The 8455-nt window shown below is 57.3% G+C and overlaps 1 pseudogene; it reads left to right on the top strand.

Moving 5' to 3' along the window:
* Positions 1 to 7867: 7867 nt before the first annotated feature.
* Positions 7868 to 8047, top strand: LOC143361146 (U2 spliceosomal RNA; annotated as a pseudogene).
* Positions 8048 to 8455: the final 408 nt, after the last annotated feature.

Below are 8455 nucleotides of genomic sequence, written 5' to 3'. Positions count from 1 at the left end.
GCTTTCGCGCTTCTCTGACTCGCGACTCCGATTTCGGATCTCAGTGGTGTTTCTCCCCATCTGAAACATCCACATCATTGTAGTGCGTGCATAAACACAGTGCTTTTTGATTTAATAACTCGATCCGTACGAGAAAATCGAGGCGTTGAAACAGTTCGACTTTTGAACGTGGTAACGGCCTTTCTTTCGGCGACCCGTTCCTCGCAGCGGTCGTCCGCTCGACAAACAAACATTCCGCGCTTTGCTTGTTGTTCGCGCGTTTGAACTTGGAAGTGTCAACCTACCGCAACGGTCGTCGTGCTCATCGCGGGTTGCTGATCTCCGATCAAGATAACTTCTACGGTCGACGACCTCGTCGCAGCACAGAAGGACCTCGGAGGTCGAATTTCTCGGTTCCTGATTAACCTGAAAAAGAGCGGAGCAGATAATCTGACGCTACCCGTACTCCGAAAACGGCGAGAACTGCTGGAGTCGTACTGGTGCCAATTCAATCAACGCCACGTCGAGCTGACCCGGCTGGCATCCGCCGATCTACCGTACTTGATCGACGACTTCTTCGCTGCGGTCGAGGACGCCTTCGTGATAAACGGAGCCGCAGTCGAGGAGCTGATAGCGATGCAGACTCCCCACAAGGCAGAGACCACGATGATCACGCCGTCTTCCGATCCGGAACCCGTCCTGCCGCCGATGAAGCTGCCGACGTTCTCCGGAGATCTGTACGAGTGGGAGAGCTTCAAAGATCAATTCTGCTCCTTGGTGCATCACTCAACCCGCATCGCGAACGTCAGAAAGATGCAGTATTTAAAATCCTGCCTCACCGGAGATGCGGCGAACATGCTGGACCTCACGCCCATCACCGACGCCAACTACGAAGGAGCCTGGTCCGCGCTGGAGCGCCGGTTCGGAAATCAGCGGATCCTCTCGGCGGCACATATGCGGCGCCTGATAACCCGTCCGGCCCTACCCAAGATGCAGCCGAATGAGATCAAGCGCTTGGTGGACGACTTCAGACAGACGCAGCGGGCCTTCCAGGCCCTGAAGAAACCCGTCAAGGAGTGGGACGAGTGGTTCGTGTTCCTGGCGTCGGAGAAATTGGATCAATCCACGAGACTGGCTTGGGAAGTCTCCCTGAAGGACCCGACCGCCACTCCTACCTTTGATGAGCTGGAGTCGTTCCTGGAGAACAGGGTCCACGCACTCGGCTCGGCACGGATCCCGGAACAAGCTGGGACGTCGAAGGGTGGAGGCGCCGTCGTGCGAAACACTCCTGTGGTCTCCCGCAACACGCTGGCGGTCAAGGTTGACCCTAAAGGAACGACGAAGGGTGGTCGTCAGTGCCCACTCTGTGCCGGGAACCATGCGCTCAATGCGTGCAAGCAGTATAAGGCGTTACCTGCAGCGAAACGGCGTCAGTTCGTGATCGAGAAGGGTCTCTGCCTCTCGTGCCTAGCGAGCAGCCACCAGCTTCCGCAGTGCTCCTCGTCGTTTCGATGCTGGGTCTGCGACAAGCAGCACAACACCACCCTCCATGACGCCTTCCTGAAGGAAGCGAGGGCCGAATCCACCACGTCATCTTCGGCTGTCAACTACGCCGTGGGCTGCAACAAGGCCACCCTCCTCGCCACCGCTAGAGTCACTCTGGAGGCACCCAACGGTCAGGCTCTGACGGTTCGAGCCTTACTGGACTCGGGCTCCGAGGCATCCTTCCTCTCCGAGTGGGCCGCCCAGTCGTTAAGGTTGAGGAGACGGTCCGTACGGGTAGAGCTGACCGGATATCAGGGAACCAGCGTGGGAACTGCACGGACGGAGGTAAAGGTATCGCTCCGATCACCGGTGGACGATGAGTTTCAGGTTACCTTAGAAGCGCTCGTCACCAAGATCCTCGTCTCTCCTACCCCGTCGCAACCGGTGACCTTGGGAGACTGGCCGCACGTGAAGGGCTTGCCGCTGGCCGATCCGCACTTCTCGGACCCTGCGCAGGTGGACGTGCTACTGGGTGCCGACGTCTGTGGGATGTTGCTGCTGGAAAAGCGGGTGGGCCCTCCTGGTACCCCGGCAGCTATCCGAACTCCTTTCGGATGGACGCTACTGGGACCCATCGAGCTGTCGGGGCCGCCACGGTCCACCAGGATCCATTGCGTAAGGCGACAAGAACCCTTACCCGATCTCCAGCGGTTTTGGGAATTGGAGGAGCTCTCACACGAAACTCCCATGTCACCAGACGAGGTAAGCTGTGAGGAGCTGTTCCGAAGCACTACTCGTCGCGACCCGTCGGGGCGGTATGTAGTCCGTCTACCGTTTAAGGGGGGAAGACATCCACAGGTGGGCTCGTCGAGATCGGCGGCAATCCGCATGCTCCTCAAGGCCGAACGGACCTGGTCGAGAGCCCACAGTTTGCGTGATCAGTACGTCGACTTCATGGAGGAGTACCATCGACTCGGACACATGAGCCCGGTGAGCAGACCCCTGAAGGATCAGGAACCAGGCCACTACCTACCCCACCACGCGGTCTGGAAGGAGTGTGGCACACTCCAGAAAATTCGGGTTGTCTTCAACGCGTCCTTCCCTTCAGCCAAGGACTCCTCACTCAACGATGCGCTATTGCCGGGACCAAAGCTTCAGTCAGAGCTTTGGGCCGTCGTAACTCGATGGCGTCTCTTCAGGGTGGCGTTTTCGGCGGACATCGTCAAGATGTTTCGCCAGATATTAATACACCCGGACGATCAAGACTGGCTGCGAGTTCTGTGGAGAAAGCACCCGACTGATCAGTTAATCGATTTCAGGATGACCACCGTCACCTACGGTACAGCGTCTGCTCCCTACCTGGCGCACCGGGTCCTGCAACAGCTAGCCGTCGACGAGGGGACCCGCTATCCATTAGGAGCGGAGGCACTCCGACGTCATGCTTACGTCGACGACATCCTGTCGGGCGCCGACGACTTAGGTGCGGCCTTGGATACGGCCCAGCAATTGACGAGCCTACTCGAGTCCGGGGGCTTCCCTCTGGACAAGTGGGCAAGCAACGTTCCCGAACTCCGCTCGTCGACGCCGCAGACCAAGGTGATCCAGGAGAGCGAAGTGCACGGAGCCTTGGGCCTGCTCTGGGACACCAAGCGCGATACTCTGGCGGTGCGGGGCCCGAGATTCGACGACGGACTGTCGGAATCAACGTGGACAAAGCGATCGATCCTATCCGAGATCGCACGACTCTTCGACACACTAGGGTGGCTGGCACCTGTAATAGTAAGGGCCAAAATCTTATTACAGGATCTGTGGTTGGCAGGGGTCACGTGGGACCAACCCTTGGACGAGGGCCTTACCTGCCGCTGGCGGAGCTTCCGAGGAGACCTCAGTGCACTGAGTGAAGTCCACGTACCAAGGTGGATACATCACTCATCGGGAAGCCTCGAGGTCGAGCTGCATGGCTTCTGCGACGCCTCGGAACGCGCATACGCAGCTGCCGTGTACCTGGTGGTCCGCCGAGATCAGCATCACACGAACCTCCTGGTGGCGAAGTCCAGGGTAGCTCCGGTCAAGACCCTGAGCATCCCGCGGCTGGAACTCTGCGGAGCAGTCCTCCTGGCACAGCTGCTTGCGTCGATGAGGAGGGAACTGAACCTGGATCCCTGCCCGATCAGCGCCTGGACCGACTCGACGGTAGCACTGGCGTGGCTTCACTCCCATCCGTCAAAATGGAAGCCCTTCGTCGCCCACCGAGTGTCCGAAATCCAGAATCTCCTTCCCGGGGTGACGTGGCGACACGTGGGAACGACTGACAACCCCGCCGACCTGGCTACCAGAGGCATCCCAGCGAATGAGTTACGAGGCTCGAAACTCTGGTGGAAGGGCCCGGCCTGGCTGTCGGATCCACACGCGGGCTGGCCGGCCACCTCGACGGCCGATCTGCCTCGAGACCTTCCGGAGCAGAGGACCGTGTCTGTCGCAGTGGTGCAAGAGGAGCCTGAAAATGAGCCGTTCGTTACCAGGTTCTCCTCCCTGACGAGACTGATGCGGGTCACTGCTTTCCTTCGTCGGTTTACAGATAACTGCTGGAAAGTCCGTGGCAGGCGAGGCCCGCTGACATCTTCCGAGCTGCAGGAGGCTCTCCACACGGTCATACGCACGTGCCAGCGTAGTGACTTCCCACAGGAACTGAACGCACTCAGTCGAGGTAACGCAGTGCCATCCGGATCTCCACTCAAATCTCTGACACCCTTTTTAGGTGAGGACGGAATCCTAAGGGTCGGAGGTCGTCTTCAGAACACCACGCTGTCGGAGTCCCAACGACACCCAGCAATAATCAACCGTACCTCTCACTTGGCGCTGCTGGTGATACGCGACGCGCATAGGCAGACTCTCCACGGAGGACTCAACGCCACACTGACCTGGATCCTAAGGGCCTTCTGGATACCACGCGGACGATCCCGGGTGAAGCAGGTCCTGCGCAACTGTGTCACGTGCACACGGTTCCGAGCCTCGACCGGACAACAGCGGATGGGCAATCTACCAGCATCGAGGGTGCTTCCAGCCAAACCGTTCCTGCGGACCGGCGTGTACTACGCGGGACCCCTGCACCTGCGCACCAGTAAAGGGAGAGGACATAAAAGTCAGAAAGGGTACGTGGCAGTGTTCGTGTGCATGGTAACCAAAGCCGTGCACTTAGATGCAGTTACAGACCTGTCAGCGGCGGCCTTCATCGCAGCGTTTCAACGGTTCACGGCACGACGGGGACGTTGCAGTCACCTGTACAGTGATAATGGCACCACCTTCCGAGGAGCCGATGCGGAGCTGCAGCGGATGTTCAGGGCAGCGTCGGCCTTCTATGCACACGTCGCCGAGGCACTCGCTACGGACGGAACCCAGTGGGAATTTATCCCACCTTATTCACCGCACATGGGGGGCCTCTGGGAAGCAGCGGTGAAGTCTATGAAAGCCCATCTCCGTCGGGTGATAGGTGACACTACGCTTACCTACGAGGAGATGACGACACTGTTGTGCCGCGTAGAAGCCTGCCTGAACTCCCGCCCCCTAAGCCCCCTCTCCGACGATCCGACCGATCTGGCTCCGCTCACGCCGGGACATTTTCTGGTGGGCGAGCCTCTTCGTACACCTCCCGAACCACCCACCGAATATTCCACACTGTCACTCGGATCACGGTGGCGACTTATTCACGCTATGCACCATAATTTTTGGCACAGGTGGATGCAGGAGCACTTGCACCAAATGCAGCAGCGCACCAAATGGCAAGACCGGCGGGAGGATCTTCGTCCGGGTACACTGGTACTCGTCAAAGAGGATTCCACGCCGCCGACCCGCTGGCCGCTCGCACGTGTCGAATCCACGCAGCCCGGCAAGGATGGACTCGTACGGGTCGTCACGTTACGTTCCGGATCCCGCACGTTCTCCAGAACGATCGCGAAGCTCGTCGAGCTTCCTATCCGTGAGGAAACGGGGCCGCGAGACGGGACGACTGGCGATCACTAACCACGAGCCGATAATGTCCGACGTATCAGCGGAGACAGCACGCGGCGGACGGACAACGGCTGCGTTCTACGCAGTACTAAGCCACATTCCTGAATGGACAACCGTTCCCCCTCCCAGCGTCCCGCCATACGCCACGCGGACACGACCGCGTGTATCAAGCGAGCCACGTTTCGACGCACCCGTGGTGACGTCAAGGCGGGCGATATGTTCGGGAATAGCATAAAACCCACTTCATGCAATGCATTATATTTTATTGTTAAATCGACCTATGTACATAATTGTAATAAACGCACGACAAAGGCTGATCGACAACGCGTGCGCGCGGCCTGCCTCGTCGCACCTCTCCTCAACCCCCGCGTGCGCCACGGGTGGATCGAGCAGCTCGCAGCGTGCGAGGGGAGCGGGCGGGTGTGGCGCGTGCGCCGCGCGACGGTTGATCGATCTCAGTTCGATCACGACCACATACGTTGAGCATCGAGTTTTCTTTATGGCGATCCACCGTTTGTCCGTCGATTTCGTCCTTTTCGTTTTCCCAGTTCTTCAGATTACGATTCAGACAGTATTTGCCTCAGCTACGAGGCAACCTCGATTTGTCGTTAACACGCGTAGATTTTGGAGATCGGACGCGGATTCACGAGACAGCGCTGGCAAATCAAGCATCGACGTCAGATGTGAGCTAATGAGGCGCCGAGGGTTTTCGTAACGCGCGGTTAACGCCTTCCACGCGATATCGAAGTTGTCGGCAGTTACAGGGAGATTTCCGAGGCATTCGAGGGCACGGCCCGTGAGCGACGACATGAGATAGTGGAGACGCGTGACATCCGCGAGCGATTTATTCGCGATAATGAGCGCGGTGAAGCGATCGCGGAACGCCTCCCATGCCTCATAACGGCCGTCGAATTCCGGCAAATGGATGCTCGGAAGGAGCGGAGCGGCGGACGTGAGACTCGCTTGTCCGTCGGAAGTATGTTCAAGCTGACTTACAGAAGTGCTGGGGAGCTCGTCGAGTTTTGCTTGCATGGAGGCCAGAGCGTCGAGGTACGTTTCCTCCGTCGTCGAGAAAGGGTCGTCGGAGAAGTACGGAAGTGCAGCCTTCGCGTCCGGTGAGGTGGAGGCGAGGAGTCGAGCGTGCCCGGCCTCGAACCGCGTCCAGTTGGCCTTCAGATGAGCCATCCTCGTCATTAATGTCGAGCGAGTCCACTTCGCTTTCCCCAATTTGTTGAGGTTGACGAGCGCGCGCTCGATCGCGCGCTGCGTCAACAGCTGAACTTCGATAGCGTCTTCCATAATGCGCTATCTATCCCTCGTTTCTCACTGACCACGTGGATTATTCGCGATCCGGCTCGAAGGACCAGAATGTTTCGGCGTCGACCGACGGTCGGAGCAGCCTGCTGCCGGGACCACTCAGATTTGAGCGCGCAAACGAATCCACAGGATAGGTCAATGAGAGGTTGAGACAGAGAGAGAGAGCGAGGATTAAAGGTGGAACTGCACTTGTAATAGAGCACTCGCACTTACAATGCGCCGTGAGAAGCGCGAGCCGGCGGACGAGCGGAGATCTTGGCGCGAGCAAACTTCTGCCATCGGATCGCGGAACGGAGATCTTGGACGACACGAAGCACGTGCCGTCGCGAGGCGGAAATCTTCGACGCGGACGACGGAGATCTTGGCGCGAAGCAGAAGGCTCGTAACGCGGCGCGAAAGAGCGCGAGAAAAATACCAACGAGTATTTTTTGAGAGCGCGAGAGATCAGCGAACGGGCGCGAGAACTATTACAGTACGATTAGAAGATACCTTGACGAAAGTTACAAGAGCGATGCGAGAGGCGAACATGAAGAGAGCGAGAAGGCACGCGCAGGTGCCTTAAATAACAAGGACCATCGAATGTGGAGCACCGTGATTGGTGCTCCCGAATCGGATAATCCTTGTTTGTCTCGATTTGAAGGATTCAAGCGTTGAAATTCGGCCAATGAGAGCGACACGCGTTCTTGCCGCGTGTTGACATACGAGACAAAAACCGTATGAAACAGCGGTCGCCCGCCAAGACAATAGCCGCCGAATTCCAACGCTTGAATCCTGAACAATAATGTTGACAATTTTAATTTTAATTTTAATTTTAAGTTATCCGACCAGGTCCCTTTATGGGACCGGAATGATTTTATTTTATTTATTATGACGTGTGTGTGTATGTGTGTGCGTGTGATGCGCTTATTTATTGTATTTATTAGCCGCGCAGGGGGCCCGACGCCCCCACACCGCACACCCCACCACCAAACCCTTAATTTTATTTGTAGCGGGGTGCTCAATGTGCACCCCCATATAAGCCCTCGCCAAAAGGCGAGTACATTGTACCGCCCCGGGAGCATATGTAACCGGGGGGACCATTGCTTGAAAAATAAACGCCTTTTATCTGTTCTTATCAGCTTAATATCTGATACACTCCCCATCGGGGAGTCAGAATATTAACTCGATTTTTGGAATTTGACGGAGCGGTCGGGGCTTGCTCCCCCTCGGTCACGGGTCGGCTACGCATTGCAGTGCCGTGTAGATTGGCCCAATTAGCCTATTAAAAGCATATAATATCTGCTTTCCACAGCCCGTCAAACTTCCGGAAATCGAGGAGATATTCTCGACTCCCCGAATCGAACAAAAATTTTGAAATTTTCGTTTGGCGCGAAGTCCGACGGGTACCGCGACCCCAAAACGCGAGTTAATACGCCAAGTGGAGTGAGAGCTAAGTGCACTTTTGTTTAAAAGGATTACTCCAGAGCCGAGGAGCGATCGGGGCGCGACCAGCCGCCGACGAGGAGGACCACCGAAGACCAAGCGCCTCCACCGATCCCCGGACCTCCGGGAACTACGACCACCTGTGCGGGGAACCCGAGCGGGGTAAGTGGTCGAAACCCTCTCTCTCCATCTCTTTAATTTAATTTCTGTCTATTCCCCCGTGTACTTGTAACGGTGTCATTTG

Source organism: Halictus rubicundus, chromosome 14 (genome assembly GCF_050948215.1).
Source record: "Halictus rubicundus isolate RS-2024b chromosome 14, iyHalRubi1_principal, whole genome shotgun sequence".
Lineage (NCBI taxonomy): Eukaryota > Metazoa > Arthropoda > Insecta > Hymenoptera > Halictidae > Halictus > Halictus rubicundus.
Note: the sequence above shows the minus strand (reverse complement) of the source record. Positions and strands in the feature narration are given on the sequence as shown.